Source organism: Tupaia chinensis, unplaced genomic scaffold, assembly GCF_000334495.1.
Source record: "Tupaia chinensis unplaced genomic scaffold, TupChi_1.0 Scaffold000077_1, whole genome shotgun sequence".
Lineage (NCBI taxonomy): Eukaryota > Metazoa > Chordata > Mammalia > Scandentia > Tupaiidae > Tupaia > Tupaia belangeri.
This window is the reverse complement of record NW_006159538.1, coordinates 4,911,677-4,929,133: the sequence shown is the minus strand read 5'-3', so window position 1 is coordinate 4,929,133 and position 17,457 is coordinate 4,911,677. Positions and strand designations below refer to the sequence as shown.

Sequence of the window (17,457 nt, the reverse complement as noted above, 5' to 3'; positions counted from 1 at the left end):
GGTGTATATCATGCTGGGTAGTCTCTTCACAATCTAAATGATGTATAGCGATTTAATGTATGAATAATAATTTAAAGATTAAATTTAAAATTATTTAAATAATTCTTAAAAAAAAAAGAAATACTGCGATTTGAAGGCATATTGTCAGTGGAAGCTAAAGCAGGAAGTTTTTGGTATAGAGGAAGACTATCAAAACCATAATAGGCAATGGATAAAGACAGAGATTTTAAAAAACTATAAATAGGGTGGCATGTGGTTGGAGTGCTGGACTCCCACATGGTCGACCACAGTTTTGAGTCCCAAAGGTGGTGGCTTTCTTTCTTATTTTCCTGCCCTGGCAAATTAAACAAAGGAATAATACCAATAAATAAAATGAAATAATTCTTAAGAAAAAAACTATCAGCCAAAGTTATAAGGCACACAAAAGACATAACAAAGAGTAGGAAGCTGTTGCTGAAAAGACAGGCATATGGAGACATTAGCTGGCTCCTAATGACAGCGGAGTGTTACGGTGAAGATCAACTGCTGCTAAGGTCTGGAGGATTACCTGGGGTCCAGCTTCTGTTCCTGTGAAGTATGGCTTTATTACAGATAGACTTCCTCCCATGGTCTGAGTATTTGACAATTCTTGCATTCCTAAAGCATATAGAGACTTAGTATAAATGGTTTTTCAGTTGTGATCCAGCTAGAATTTTTTTTCTTTTTTTTTCCACATTTAATCACTGTACATCTTCATAGCATACACAATGAATGTTACCACCCTGAATACACTGCATTTTAGTCCAGTCAAAGATATTCTCATACACATTTTCAACAGATAATTTTTCATTTTGTGTCCATTAGATGTTTTGCTTTTTCTCCCCCCTTGATTTAGCACAAGAATTAAATGGGTGTTGGAAGCACCGAGAAACCAGAGTGTAATAAGCTGACTCAGAGATTAGCATAGCAGATGATAAAGGAGAGAAGTGGCCTTAAGAAAACCCAAAATGTTGCCCAGCAGGAGCTGGGCAATAGAAACAGTTGCTGTCCACTGGGAACTTGACCCAAAGACAACCTGAGGTATAGCACAACATGGAGAAATGCCCAAACTTCCTCACTTTCTGAAATCCCGTTTTCTCCTGATGCCTCCATTGACTGGCCCTACCTGGAATCCAGTTGGCAAGGGAGCCTTGGACATTGAGTCCCCTACAATTTGAAACAAGGAATATATCTCAGAACACAGAACAAAAGACCTGCACAAGTAAAGACCCTCCATTACTGGAAGTAACTGAGCCTGTTCCTTATCCCCAAAGAGTATAATTAAGAAGCTTCTCGTATCCTGGTGTTCTCTCACAGATGATGAAGATCTTGTTAGCTATTGTGCACATCATCTGGAGGCACCAGATCTGACTCATACTTTGGAAAAAATAAACTGGCTACAGGTGACTCCGAAGCAGATAGTCCAGGAGTATAAACACCAGAAGCTCCTATGGGGCCAGGTCCAAGACATCATTTCATGATTCTATTACTAACCTCCATTTTTTATCTCTTCTTACCCCACCTTGGAACATTATTATCTAAATTGTTGAAAATTTCTGGGGGCAGCATATAGACCAATGAACCAAATATGGCTAGAAAGTCATCTTCTACTGATGCTCTCCCAGCTTGAATATAATTCTTTTTAAAATTTTAATTTAGAGATTTGTCTGTGAAAACCTGAGCCTCTCTGAGTTGATTGGCTAAATTGAGGATGTGTGGGAGTGGGCCATCGGGTCATCATGCAACCTCATTACAGACTGACAGTCTGGGAGGAGAACAACAGATGACATAATGGCTACACTGCTGGACTCCCACATAGTCGATTGCAGTTCGAGGCCTGGACCTGGTGGCTTAAAACTCACACCAGGCATGTGTACATGCATGCCCAAGATCCCAAGAGGAGAATGGAAGAGAAGAGATTGTGGCTTGGCCATCCCCCCAGTGGGTGACTTCTTACTTTCTGTCTCTGTCTCTCTCTGTCTCTCTGACAAGCGCATTTGTCCTATAGTGAAAATCTCTTAAAAAAAAAAAAGACAGAGAGAGAGAGAGAGACTGATAGTGATAGTCTTAGAAGAACTGTTACTTAAATGTTTCATTTTTTTTTAAAGAGCACAATGCTCCTAGTGGGAGCCATTAAGACCCTAATGAATTACTACAAAAATCCATCTCCACAATGTCCCAGACAGAATGAGCCTCCAACTTTAAACAGGAATATTTTCTTTTTTCTGCTCACATGTTAACCAACATTTGTAAGCACCTATAGCACTCTATGCGCTGAGAATATAACAGTGAACAAGACTAACAGCATTTTTCCCCAAAGGTTTTTTTTTTTTATTTTTAACTATTATTTATTATTTTTTTAAGTTTTACTATAGGGCATGTGTGCTCATTAGAGAAAGACAGAAAAGGAGAGAGATGAAGAGTGAGAAAGAAAGCCACCAGGTCTGGGACTCAAACCATGGTCAGCCACGTGTGAGTCCAGTTCCTTAATCACCATGCCACCTGCTGGCCCCCTAACAGTTTTTCCTTCATACTGCATACAGGAATTCAGGCCCTGACAATACAACCACAATTCCAGTGAAAGACAACCTCTTTCGCACCCCACTCTGATGAACACTCTCTTTCGCACTCAACTCTGAGGACATGATGCTCTGTATCAGTTTTATGATTTCTCACCAAATACAATAGAGAAAAATAGGAAACAGGTTCAGTGGATGAGGATAAGCTGCCTGGAATGTAGTTCACGTGAAGTCCTATTGGACTGTTTCGTATGTATCCTTTTCAACATATTTTACAGATCTCTCTATAGGAAATACAGGTAGGTTCCCAAGTAGTTTTTATGGGCAGTCCTCCTTGGCCTTGCTGATAAATGGCTTGATTTTTAGGTTTTATATTTTCAGAGATAATGTATTTGTGCCTTGCTCAGTTCTCTGCGGTTAATGCATTTATTTGAAGAACTGAAAAAACAGATGACATTATAGCCCATGATTTCAAATAAGTCCTTCAGAGGGGGTTTCAAAAAACCTTATGGACAAGTAGAGTTAAGAATTCATTTATTTTGGTGCAAAAATTTTTGAAATTCATATACAGTTTTTTCATAATACACATTTTCCATTAATTTTTGAAGATCCCTCATATGGGTCTTATATTTGAGTGTTTAGGGGTTTTTTTCTTCTCATTTTCTTACTCTTTCCTAGTGAATTAGAAAATGCAATTCCCCTCTGTGATGTGTTAATTCAAAAGTTAATGAAATTTCAATTTGGAAGAAGAAAGAGGCCTAAGAAGAGGGAAAGTAGTGCTGGGGTCTTTTGCTTATTCAGGTATAGGGTAGTTATTACCTTACTTCAAAATATTTACCACTTGTGTGTACTGTATCAGCTGATGAGTTGGGTCAAGACATCATTTAACTCTGCTCTCATTTTTCCAGTAAGTGCTTTCCTGTGTTTCTGATACTCCTGATAAAGAGGGTAAGAGCTATCCCTAGACTTTAAGGCCATATTATAGGGTCGTGGTTATATAGCATCGATATATTCACTCTACTCTTAGACATGTCTTTGGATTGGTTTCCATTTTGACTGGTATATACTATGCTGATATGAACAATCTCATCTGGTGCCCATAAAAATTTCTCTAGAGCAGCAATTCTTAATGTGTTGTATAATGATGATGTGAGGACCTCTGGGCTGGGGGGGTCTTTGAGGCCATTTCAGGAAGTCAAAAAAATCCTTTCTTGCCCCAATTGGGGTGGGTATGCAGTGCTATAAGACATAAGGAAGATTTGGTTTAGTTCCCTGCTCAACCTGTATACTAAGAACATGTGCACACATGCAGGTGTACACATCCATGATCCTGACTGTCCGAAAAGGCTGGTGGATTGCTGTATGAGACCCTGTTGAGGCTGCTCCTCTCTCTCTCTCTCTCTCTCTCTCAAGAACAAAATTCTAAAAAATTCAGGTTAGCCTCAATTTCTTCGTTTTTCAACTCTATACTAGTTTGAGACCAGACATTCTTCACATACTTTAATCAAAGCAGTATATTACAATTATTAATAAATGCAAAAGGCAGAGTGGAGAGAGTGAGGAAGGTTCTTGTTCTCACAGCCATTGCAGTACATTGAGCTCCATAGAGACAGTGCCAGGACAAGTGAGAGCTGGACAGGCACTGGGTGACTCTGTGCCTTGTGGAGGAAAGATAACTAAACATGGTCAAAGGCGATCCTAAGAAGCCTAGAGGCAAAATGCCGTCATATGCAATCTTTGTGCAAACTTGCCGGGAGCAGCACAAGAAGCACCAGATGTTACAGTCAACTTCTCACAGTTTTTGTTTTGTTTTGTTCTGTTTTTTTTTTTTTCATTTCATTTTCTTTTATACATTCAATCACATTATTATTTGGCTTACAAAATGGATATTTCAACAGGTGAACATTTCTCCCTAGTACAGTTGATAAAACTACAAAACATCTTTAACAGATAATACCACATTTCTTTGTGCCATTAATGCTTTGCCTCCCTATTTTTCTTCTAAATGTCCTTCCTCAGACCCTCCTGTTTCACACACACTATATCTGGTATTTATAAATACATATTGTGCTTCTATATCCTTTAGTCAATTAGTTTCAGTTATAGAATGTGGATACTCGGTATATATTAAGTGGGGACATACAATGCCTCTCCTTCATAGCCTGGCTTGCTTCACTCAGCAGTAAATCTTCCATATTCATCCACTTCCTGTCAAAAGTCAGGGTTTTGTTGTTTTTTTTATGGCTGAATAGTATTCCATTGAGTATATGTGCCACAGTTTTTCTATTCATTCACCTGTTTGTGGGCATTTGGGTTGTTTCCATGACTTAGCAATTATTCTCAGAGTTTTTAAGAAGTGCTCAGAGAGGGGGAAGACCATGTCTGCTAAGGAGAAAGGAGTTTGAATATATGACAAAGGTGGACAAGGCCCATTATGAAAGAGAAATGAAAGCCTATATCCCTCCTAAAGGGGAAACCAAAAAGAAGTTCAAAGACCCCAATGCACCCAAGAGGCCTCCTTCAGCCTTTTTCTTGTTCTGTTCTTATTACTGTCCCAAAGTCAAAGGAGAACATCCTGGACTATTCATTGGTGATGCTGCAAAGAAACTGAGAGAGATGTGGAATAACACTGCTGCAGATGATGAATAGCCTTGTGAAAAGAAGGCTGCTAGGCTGAAGGAAAAATATGAAAAGGATCTTATTGTCTACTGAGCTAAAGGAAAGCCTGATGCAACAAAAAATGGTGTGGTCAAGGCTGAAAAGAGCAAGAGAAAGGAGGAGGAGGTAGATGAGGAAGATGAAGAAGATGAGGAAGATGAAGATGAGGAAAAGGAGAAAGATGAAGTTGAAGATGAAGAGGATGATGCTGATAAGTAAGTTGGTTCTAGTACAGTTTTTTCCCCTTGTTTATAAAGCATTTAACCCCCTGTACACAACTCACTCCTCTTAAAGAAAAAAACTGAAATATAAGGCTGTGTAAGAGTTGTTTCTAAATTGTGAAGGATCTTTTTAAAATATATATATATATATATAATTAACACACTACCGAATGTGTCTTTAGATAGCCCTGTTCTGTTGGTATTTTCAATAGCCACTAACCTTTCCTGGCACAGTATGAGGTTGTTAATTGGCAAGCTAATTTAAAGCAGGTTCTTTTTGGTGCACAGAACAAATCAGTTATATATGGAGATGGTAGTTTTTTCATCTTCAGTCATCTCTGATGCATCTTATACAAAATAATTTTTGTTCTGCTAACTGAATACCACACTGTAATTGCAAAAACAAAAACGTTGCAGCTCTTTTGTTGACATTCTGAATGCTTCTAAGTAAATACAATTTTTTATTAAAAATAAATAAATGAAGCATCTGAGTAGCAAGCTATCTTCAGTTGTACTAAACTTTAAAGAGCTTCATAAAAATGTAAAACTGACATTTTCTCACTGTTTTGTACTAAAAAGTATAGTCTTCATAAAAATATGCTACTTTTGTTAACATGTAATGTGATTATTATTGCTAATTTTAAGCAAATTAAACACAAATAACTCTAAAGATGTCTCAAAAATAATTGTAAATAAAAGAAATACTGATAGCTATATGCTTTGCAAACAAAAGCCCTTTGGTATCCTGAAGTGTATTATTAGGTCTTGAAATCAAAAAGTTTGAGAACTGGATCTAGGGCTTCAATGGAATTGCTCTATCATAGAATATTTGTCATATTCAACTTTAGTAATAACACTAGGTTATTTTTCAAGACTTATTCCAATGTATACTCCCATTGACAAAAGGGAAAGTTCATTAAAAGGACTTTTAACTTGGGGCCAGCTGGGCGTGTGGTGGTTAAAGCGCTGGACTTCCACATGGCTGACTGTGATTCACATCTTAGATCAGGCAGCTTGCTTTCTCACTTAGCTTCTCCCTTTCTCTGGGAAAATTAAAAATAATAATAATAAATAAAATAAAATTATTTTCTAAAAAAAAAGAACTTTTAACTTGATATTTTATGTGCTTTCTGCCTTTTATTTGGTGTGTACCAGACTTTACTATTGCAAAGGAAACTTAGACTTTGGGGGGAATGTGGAAGTCGAGCAGCCCAGGCTTCATCATTTAGTAACAGGGTGGTCTTGAACAAATAATTGAACTTCTCTTTTCTTCAGTTTCCTTACAGAGCTGTGTTTATAAATGGAAATCACATTGTAAAGCACCAGAGCTATGCCTGTTACATAGCAAATGCCATGCACAACTGTGATGCCAAGGTAAAGCCAAGTTCCTCTCTTCCTTAGAAATCTTTGGTCTTAATAAGTTAAAAGTAAATCTAGTTTTTTTTTTTTTTTAAATATAAATTGTCAAAGGTCATGTGTGCTCATTGAAGAGTGACAGAGACAAAAAGAGAGAGGGAAAGTGAGAAAGCACCTTCTATGAGGGAAAGTTATGCCACAATCATTTCTCCTTCATTTCTCCTTTTGGGATTTTGAGCACATGTGCGTGTGCACACACACATACTCTCAATGTGTTTCTCAAGTTGCCAGGTCTGGGAGTTGACCCAATTAGTTGGCTATGTGGGATCCAGCTACCTTGACTACCATGCCATCAGCTAGCCCAAAAGTAAATCTAGTTTTAACAGGTAACTAGATTGCATGAGTTTAACAAGCACGAGCATAACCACTGACCATTGAATCAGTAAGTGCAAGAGCACACTGGACCTAAGGATTAAATGTTCTCCCTGTGTTATGTAGACTGGTTGACCTAACAGACTGATAAAATCTAAGAATGCATGTTTTGAGTATTTTTCCCAGAGCAAGATGATTCATTTTTCTTTCTTTTATTAAAAAGAATTATTTTACTTATTGTTATTACCATTATTTTTAAATTTTACTATAGGGCGTGAGTGCTCACCAGAGAGACAGACAGAGAGAGAGAGAGAGAGAGAGAAAGTAAGTGAGAAAGAAAGCCATCAGGTCCAGGACTCTGCTTGTGGTTGGCCACGGGGGAGCCTAGCACCTTAACCACCACATCACCTGCTGGCCCCAAGGTGATTTATTTTTAAAGACAGCTTCGAGGAACAGAGACAAGCCAGGTGATAACAGATTCCCTGACATCAACGAAAACGTACTCTGACATATTCCATCAAGATTAAGATTTGAGGGACCAGCAGTTAGCGTAATGGCTCTGTCGCTGGACTCCCATGCAGTCGACCTGGACCGAGTCCTGGACCCAGTGGCTTAAACTCATGCCAGGCACGTGTGTGTGTGTGTGTGTGTGCCCAAGATTCCGGAGAGGAGAATGGAGGAGAAGGGATTGCGGCGTGGTCATCCCCCCTGGAGGATGATTTCTCGCTTTCTGTCTCTCTGTCTCTCTCTGTCTTCTGGCAAGCACACTCGCCCTATAGCAAAAACCTCTCCAAAAAAAAAAAAAAGATTAAGATTTGATGTTCCAATAGAAGCCACCTTCCTGCCTCCAGGTCTTTTACTTGTCCACCCTCACATATTCACATCCTCCTCCTCCTTAAGATCTCCAGACTTCATTCAGTTTGAGAGGCAGATTTGAGACAAAATTGCTCTCCTGCCTCCTGTCTTCTGGTTGATGTCAAGGGAATGAACTCTTAGTATGAGACTAAATATTGATTCAAGGCATTTTTAAGAAACTACCTGAGATTCACCTGGCTTTCATTTTGACGGAGAAAAATGAGAGATTGGTCTACTGTGTTTTCCCTGTCTCCTCCTAACCCCTCCTCCCCTTAATAAGGCAGGATATAAATCCAAGGTTTTGTTTTTTAATCTATCACATTGACGAGTCTAGAATTATTTTTAGAATTTAAAATCTTCACTATTAAATATTGGACTTTTAATCTACTCTTTTCTTATTTTCTTATTACTATTATATCATCCTTTCCACGTAAAAAATATTTTAGCTAAGGCTAAAAATCCCTTTTGATTATCATCAACAATCTGGATCTATTCCTTTCCATCACAAGTTACCAGTGATATTATTTTCATTTCTGAACTCCTAAACTTTTTTCTTTGTATTAATATGTATCATACTTATATTCCCAGAAAACAGTCATTTTGTATTTAATTTTTTATTGTAAAAACTAAATTTTATATTTAAATAATGTTCTGAAACTTGCTTCTTAAATTTTTTTATTGCCAGGAGGTGTGTACCCTCACCAGAGAGAGACAGATAAAGAGAGGGAGAAAATGCTCTCTGATGTGATGACACATATTTCTTTTTTGGAGAGGTTTTTGCTATAGGGCACGTGCGCTCGCCAGACAGACAGACAGAGACAGAAAGTGAGAAATCACCCCCCAGGGGGGATGGCCACGTCGCAATCCCTTCTCCTCCATTCTCCTCTTGGGATCTTGGGCACACATGCACACGCTCCCGGCGTGAGTTTAAGCCACCGGGTCCAGGACTTGAACCACGGTCGACTACATGGGAGTCCAGAGACATAGCCATTATGCTAACTGCTGGTCCCGACACATTTTTCTTTTTCATTCATCATTCAATGGACATTTAGGTTGTTTCTACTTCTTGGCTATTGTGAATAATGCTACAAAGAACATCTCTCTCTCTTTTTTTTCTCTAGATTTCTTTTTGCCATAAGGCATGTGTGCTTGCCAGAGAGAGAGAGAAAGAGAGTGAGAAATCACTCCCTTCAGGGGATGACCATGCTACAACCCCTTCTCCATTCTCCTCAAGGATTTTGGGCATACACAAGTGCCCAGTATGTTTTTCAGGTCATTCAGTCCAGGACTTAAACTGCAGAGTCTGCCAGGTGGGATCCAGCACCTTAACCCCCACTCCATCTGCTGGCCCAAATGTCTCCTTCATTTTTGAAGGATAATTTTGCAGGATATAGAATTATTTGTTGACAGTTGTTTGTCAGTACTTCCAGTGTGTCATTCTACACCCTCTGGCCTCTATGGTTTCTGGTGAGAAATCAGTTGTTAATCTTATCTATGATCCATCATTGGTCTCTTCATGATGTTATTATTCTCTTTGTCTTTGACTTTTGACAAGTTGGTCGTAATATGCCCTGGTTGATATCTTCCACTGAAGTTCATCAAGCTTCTTGGATGTGAAGATTCGTGACTTTCATCAGATTTGGGAGGTTTTCAAACATTTCTTCAAACATTCTTTCTGCCTTTTTCTCTTCTCCTTCTGACACTCCCATTATGTATGTGATAGTATTTGATGACATTTCATATATCTCTTGTCACTTTTCATTCTTATTTTCTTTGTGCTTCTCAAACTGGGTAATTTCAATTGACCTATCTTCATGTTCACTGATTCTTTCTTATGCCTGTTTAAATCTGCTATTGAATCCCTTAAGTGAATTTTTTACTTAAATTATTGCATTTTTAAACTTCAGAATTTCTACTTGTTTCCTTTTGTAAGTCTTTCTCTTTATTTATTTGTTCTTAGTGTTTTTAGTACTTATTTGTTTGTTGGGTTTTCTAAACTAATTTTGTGAGGTTTTATTTATTTATTTTTAAAATCAGATGGGGCCACTGTAGTCTGTTTCACTAACTTAGTGATCATGCCTTGACAGAGATTTGTCAGTGATTTAACTGGAAAATTACTGAAAACATTGTCAAAAAACCCTTTTGTCAATGATTTGACAGAGATTTTCTAAACGCCTATAACAACAAAAACAAGAAAACTCCCAGATTGTCAAAGGTCTCAGTGGTATGTTGGGACACACTTTCTTTTAGTTTGTTTGTTTTGTTAAAAAAAAATTTTAAAAATTTAACTTTATTTATTTATTTTAATTTGATCAGAAAGGACCAGAGAGAAAGTGAGAAAGCAAGCTGCCAGGTTCAGGACTCAAACTGCGGTCAGCCATATGGGAGTCTAGTGCCCTTAACCATCACACCACCTGCTGACCCCAGGAACACACTTACAAGCTCAAGAAGACAGTTCAATTATGCCTCCACCTTCACTTTCTGTAGTAGAGCCAGAGGTAATAGCTTAGTGTTTTCTGAGGTATTTTCTGAGCTTGTACCAGCTCTGGGCCTATGCCCAGACTTCTAGATTTTCAGGACTATGTGAAAGCTTTTCAAAGACTCTAGTCTCCAAAACATCTCATTTCCTAGTCTTTCTTCCCAAGCTTTTTGGTCTTTCTTTTCTTTCTTTCTTTTTTTTTTTAAAGAATTATTTAACTTTATTTATTCATTTTAATTTGACCAGAGAGGGACAGAGAGAGCGAAGTTGAGAAAGCAAGCCACCAGGTCTGGGACTTGAACCGTGGTCCGGACTCAAACTGTGGTCATCCATGTGGGAGTCCAGCGCCTTTAACCACCATGCCACCTGCTGGCCCCAGCTTTTTGGTCTTTCTATTGCTTTCCCCAACTCTTATTCTTTTGTCCCCTGGTGACACTATAAAGCATTTGTCTTAAACGTGTTTGGCAAATGCCCTTACTCTTCCCCCATTCCTTACTAGCCTCGGCTTTAGAGGAGATTCAAGTTAATAAATAACTTGTAAATAAAGTCAAACCCTTTGATCTGATCTTTCAGGAACTACCGGACAAGTCAAAATAAACAACCACCATTTTTTTTTTTTTTTTTTTTTTTTTTTTTTTCCCAATTTATTTATTTGCATTCATTCACTGTCCATCATTACAGCATACAAAATGAGATTTTCCATCCAGAGTACACTGTATATTGTCTCAATCAAGCACATCAACAAACATGTTATTATTAGCAAATGATCTTCCATTTCTTGTTTTCTGTACAACCACCATTTTTAAGAATAAAATCTGGTCTTTGCTCTTTAGTACGTGGAACCTATACTCAGAATGCAGGTTGTTGTCTTGAAGATTGTTGCTAAAATGAATGAAAGATGGGGACATTAAAAATGCCACAAAGATTTCTAATCAAGATGCACCTGTATTTTTTTCTTGACTAAGCATTTATTTGTCCAGGGTCTGTAAAGTTTTCATTAGCTTCTAAAGTACTTTTTTTTTTTTAAATAGTTTTTGTCAATGTATTCACTGCTCTTCCAGGGGGGCAGAACTTTGGATTTTTCTACTCTGGTATTTTTGTTGCCATTACTCGTTTGTTGCCAAAACTCATTTTAGAAAGACTTTTCTATCTCCAAATTTATCAAGATAGTAGCCTCATTATTCTTCCATTCTTTTATCATTTTTATTAACATGTGTTTCTGCAATCCATCAATATTAATTTTTGTGAACAATGTGACATGGTAGACTAAATGTTGTTCTTTCCTCTCTTCCCAGGACCAGTGAATGTTATGGCAGAAGGAACTTTGCTGACATAGTTAAATTAAAGATCCTAAACTGAGATTATTTTGTATTATTTGGGTGGGAGGCAAGAGATCAGACAGAATACTAGTAGAAGATGTGACAGTGCAAACAAGAGGTTGGGGTTATATATGCAGTAGGCCATGAGTCAAGGAACACAGGTGTCCTCTAGATACTAAACAAGGCAAGGATGTATTCTTTCCTTAAACCCCGGATGGAACATAGCTCTGCTGACATCTTGATTTTACACTTCTGACTTCCAGAACTGTAGGAGAATAAATTTGTGTTGTTTTAAGCCATTAAATTTGTGGTAATTCATTACAGCAGCAATGGGAAGCTAATATAAATTTCGTTTTCTCACTGACTAGAAATGGGGCGCCGGGGGGGTGTTTGGAAGAGTAACGTGATCTGAGTTATGTTTTGGGGGGATCGGTCTGTCCTAACAATGGACTACGCAGGAGAGTGTAGATATAAAAGAAGGATGGTAAGTGCGGAGGCTACTAGCTAATCCAGGTGAGAACTGTGGTGGCAGCAGAAGTGGTGCTGATGTGAAGTGGTCAGACTCTAATTATACTTCTTTGAAAAGAATTATTTATCCAATTTTATTTATTCATTATTATTATTTAATTTGTTATGGGGCACATGCACCCTCCAGAAAGAGAGAGAGACAAAGAGAGAGAGAAAAAGGGAAAGTGAGAAAGCTAGCTGCCAAGTTCTGGACTCAAACCACGTTCTGACCACGATGGTCCAGTGCCTCAACCATCCCCCTACCTGCTGGCCCCTCTAATTACATTTTAAAGATAAAAATTATACAACTTCCAAAGGAATCAGATGTGTGGTATGAGAAAAAATGAAATCCAGTGTGGTTTTTTTTTGCTCTGAGAAACTACCAATAAAACAGAGTTGCCTTTTATTAAAATAAGAAAAATTGTACAGGCCAGCCAGTGGCATGGTGGTTAAGGCAGCTGAATCCTACATGGCCAACTGTGTGGTTAGAATCCCAGACTTGGCAGCTTGAAAAACATGCTATACACATGTGCCTGTGTCCCCAAAATCCTGAAAGGAGAGCTGGAGAACAAAAGAATGTGGAGTAACCATCACCCACAAGGGGCTTTCTCACTTTCCCTCTCTCTTTCTGTTTCTCTCTAGCAAACAAATAAAACAAAGAAAGGAAAGAAGCAAGAGAGAGAAAGTGTAGAAGGAGGTTTGGGAGAAGAAAGGCAACACTGGATATGTACATTTGAAGTACTTCACACTTTCCAAGTAGAGCTATTAAGGAGGCCTTAGAAAAGCTACTGACTTTGAAGTAGGGGTAGAGGTCAGAGTAGAGACAGAAATTGTATAATTCATCAACATACAGATGCCATTTATAAGTGATGTGACTGGATGAGGAAATCAGGGAGAGAGGCAGATAGAGAAGAGGGCTAGACTTGAGTCCTGGTGGATTGACTCCAACAAATACTTAGAGGATTAACGTGGAGCCTCCATTAGAGTGGTTGATGAGGATTTTTCTTCTAGGAAAATCAAAAGGTTGTGATGTCCTGGAAGCCAGGTGAGAAATATTTCAGAAAAGAATAAGTGATCAGGACCAGCAGTTGGAGTAATGGCTATGTTGCTTGACTCCCATGTAATCAACCATGGTTCGAATCTTGGACCTGGTGGCTTAAATTCATGCTGGGCGCATGTGCGTGTGTACCCAAGATCCCAACAGGAGAATGGAGGAGAAGGGTTTGCAGTGTAGCCATTCCCCCTGGGGGATGATTTCTCGCTTTCAGTCTCTCTGTCTCTCTCTGTCTTTCTGGCGAGTGCACATGCCCTATAGCAAAAACCTCTCCCAAAAAAAAGAAAAAAGGAAAAAGGAAAAAGGAAAAAGGAAAGGATAAGTGATCAACTGTGTGAAACACAGTTGAAAAGTTAATCAGCTGAAATTGAGAAATAATCTTTAGCTTTAGAAACATAAAATTGGATAACTTTGCCAAAGTTGTTGAGACAAAAGCCTGATTAGAGTAGATTTAAAAGGGATTTTGGAGGGAGAGCTGTAGATGGCAGGGTGGTTAAGGTATTAGACTGCCATATTATCTACCATAGTTCGAATCCTGGGTCTGGCCACTTGAAACTCATGGCAGGTGCATGTGCATGCATGCTCAAAATCCAAGAGAACAGTGAATAAGAAGGGATTGTTGTGTGGCCATCCCTCTGGGGGATGATTTCTCACTTTCCCTCTCACTGTCTCTCTCTACCTCTGGCAAGCACATGTGCCCTATGACAAAAAACTAAAAAAAATAAAAAATAAAAAAAAGAGGGAATTGGAAGAAATAAACTAGAACAGACAATTCTTTTAAAAACTCGTACAATAAAGTAGAACAGAAATAAATGAGCATTTGCAGAGAAGAGCGGTCAAGAAATGTTTGTTTGTTTTTTGAGAATCAGCACTCTCTTCCACCAATAGGGTATGTTGACATAGAGTGTTTTTCTTTTCTTTAAAGAGTTATTTATTTTATTTATTCATTTATTCTAATTTGACCAGAGAGAAACAGAGAAAATGAGAAAGCAAGCTTCCAGGTCTGGGACTTGAACCATGGTAGGCCATGTGAAAATGTCCAGCACGTTAACCACCATGCCACTGCTGACCCAGGATTTAGAGTGGTTTTTAAGCCAAGTTGTCTGTTGTCTAATTTTCTTAACACTTGTCTCTACTTGAGAGGATGTACTTATACAAGAACAAGAGATATTAATTGTCCTACCAATGCCACCCATTCAGCAAGAATATAACCTGATGCCATTCTTTGTCTAGTACTTCTTTGGCTAGAGAATCTAAAGGCAACTACAAATTACTTACAGATCTGACTGTCTCATTAGCTATTCTAAATTAGTTAAACTTCGTAACATATGTTGGTGGGCTGCAAATACCCACCAAGATAATGAAGTATAGCTAAAGAAATATTTGTCCCTATCAGGTATACCTCTAGTAAGTCCCTCTGAGACTGGTCTCAATCTCAGTAGAATTGTGAACAGTGATAGGAACCACCATCATTCCCCAAAGACACTGTCTGAAGTTGGTCTCATTCCATAGGCAGTTACAGACCCATGGCATGAACTGTTGCCCACAGACAAAAACATCGTCTTGGATAGTTTTGATGTGCAAAGTTATGTCCGTTATCCTGGTAGGACTCCCCTAAGTTAACCCTGGGCTGAACATTAAGGTTCAGTTGGCCTTTGCTTGGAAAGCTCCCTCAGGTACCTATTTATATGGGTCAATTTATGCTGGACCATATACAAGTTGGGCTGGGAGTAGAGCAGGTCAAATCCAAGCTACAGATTGCTCCTGCTCCTTCTCCTTTATGGAAAATTCATCACTAGATGCTTTTCACTAGTTTCAGACAGCTTTCCCAGGGTTCTTGAATTAGAATCACATCTGGCCTTAATAGTACAGATTTTTTGCCTCTATCTAGACCAGTGGATGGAAATCTCTTTAAGCATATGAAAGTTTGGGAGCTACTGCTATTGATACACCTTATTATCCTCTTTCTAGTTCTCCTCACTTCTTTTGCTTTGTACCTAGATTCCTAATACTAGCCTTTGGCCTTTGACTATGGAAGTCTCTAGGTCAACCTTAGATACAATTTTCACCCCTAGGCTCTAGGATCTCTAACAGCATGTAAATGATACTCTGTTCTTAGCCTCATACCTTCACAGTTGTGGGACTTGAACCACAGCTCTGAACCTATTTGAGTTAACTTGGAAGACAAGTGGACAGAAAGACTTGTGTGTAGATATTCAACCAAAAAGCATGATAAATGGAGTTAAATCTGCCACTTAAACTTTTAATATGTTTGAAAAAAATGGGATCATCTAAGAAAGAATTATTTCTTATAGAAGGAAAGACACAAATATTTTTAAAGGTGAAAAAATTTTCTTGAAGGCAAGAGTTAGAGGGCCAGCAGATGGTGTGCTGATTGAGGCTCTGGACTCCTACATGGCCGACTGTGGTTCAAGTCCCAGACCTGGTGGCTTTCTCACTTTCTCTCTTTCTCTCTGTCTCTCTCTGGTGAGCACGTGTGCCCTGTAGCAAATCAAAAACTAATAATAATAGAAATAAATAATTGTTTTTATAAAAAGGAAGAGTTAGAGTTAGCTAAGAAAGGTACTATTCAGTTCACAGAGAAAGGCACCTTTGCATATAATAATAGACAAAGATTAAAACAAAACAAGGCCAGCCCTAAAGCCTAGTGGTTAAGGGAGATGAATCCCATATGGCTGACCGTGGTTTGAATGTTGGCCTTGGTAGTGGTTTAGAAAGCATACCAGGAGACGATTCCTTATGGCTTCTGAGAACTAGTGATTTCAGGGCAGGAGAGGCAAGAAGCAGGCCATCAGAAGAAGATTCCTCATGGCTCCTGAGAACTAGTGATTTCAGGGTAAAAGAAAAATGAAAATTTCCTACTGATAATTCAGCCTCCAGCCCACAAGCACGAGTGGCAGGAGAGGCAAAAGGCAGGCCATCAGGAGAAGATTCCTCATGGCTCCTGAGAACTAGTGATTTCAGGGTAAAAGAAAAATGAAAATTTCCTACTGATAATTCAGCCTCCAGCCCACAAGCTTGAGTAGTTGGGAGCTCCTCTAGCCTTCTATCTCTGTCTCTATTTCTCTGGCTCTGGCTCTCTCTGCTTGTGTCTTCTCATTGTTTGGTAATTTTTCCTTTTAAAAATTTTTTGAAAGTAAAGTATTCTCTTGCTTTCAGCCCCACCTTTGTCTTGTTAATAATCCTCTCTCCCCCTCCCACCCAGGCAGGAGAGGCAAGAGGCAGGCCATCAGAAGAAGATTCCTCATGGCTCCTGAGAACTAGTGATTTTGTGTGCTGTGCGGTTTTTTATTTTGTGCTTTTCTTGAAGGTTTTTTTTCCCTTCTTTTTTTCCCTCTGTTTCTTTGTTGTTGTTGTTGTTTTATCTCTTTTTCCTTTTTTTTTCTTTTATCTCATCTCTCCACTCCTCAATATTCATTTACTGTGTTTCTAGATGGATCTAAGGGAACTATAGCCAAACACCCAAATACTATTAGGGTTAACATATTCCCCAATATCTGTTGAATCTGCTGCACAAAGCGATCACAATGAAACAGCAAAGAGATTCCAGATCACCTCTTTCTGCTCACTCCAGATTCAACTTCAAGAATTAGGAAGAAACACGCCATCCATCAGATGACTAGAAATTACTGCAGGGCCCCAAGAAATATGGGAAAGCAAGAAAATACCTCTCCTCCAAGGTAAAAGAATAACTCCTCTTCATCCACAGACAGTTCAATGGAAATCATGGAAATGTCTGATAAAGAATTTAGAACATTCATAATGGCAAAGCTAACAGAGATGGAAGAGAAGAGAGACCATGAACTGCAGAAGAAAAAGGAGAAAGGAGATGACGAGTTCCAGGAGGTGAGGAAATTCTTGCAAGATCTCAAAGAGGAATTACACACTTTACAAAAGACTCAAACGGAACTGTTAGAGATGAAGGTTAAAATACAGGAAGTCAAAATCTCCCTTGAAAGTATTAAAAGCAGATAGATCATACGGAAAATAGAATCTCAGATGTAGAAGAGAAAATTGCTGGCCTAGAAATATCCACCACAGAGACTGTTAAAATGGCCCCCCAAAATGAGAATAATAT

The 17,457-nt window shown here is 38.6% G+C and overlaps 1 protein-coding gene across 2 annotated transcripts in view; it reads right to left on the bottom strand.

Annotated features, from left to right (window-relative positions):
- PTH (parathyroid hormone) overlaps nt 1-17,457 on the bottom strand; it is a 99,871-nt gene that overhangs the window by 65,730 nt on the left and 16,684 nt on the right. The window contains exon 1 of one of the 2 annotated variants that reach the window (XM_027768845.1): nt 548-622. The exons of the other annotated variant lie outside the window; for it this stretch is intronic. The gene's annotated coding sequence lies outside the window, so the exon portion shown is untranslated. Of the gene's footprint in view, nt 1-547; nt 623-17,457 lie in introns of those variants that run through there. 2 annotated transcript variants of the gene reach the window in all.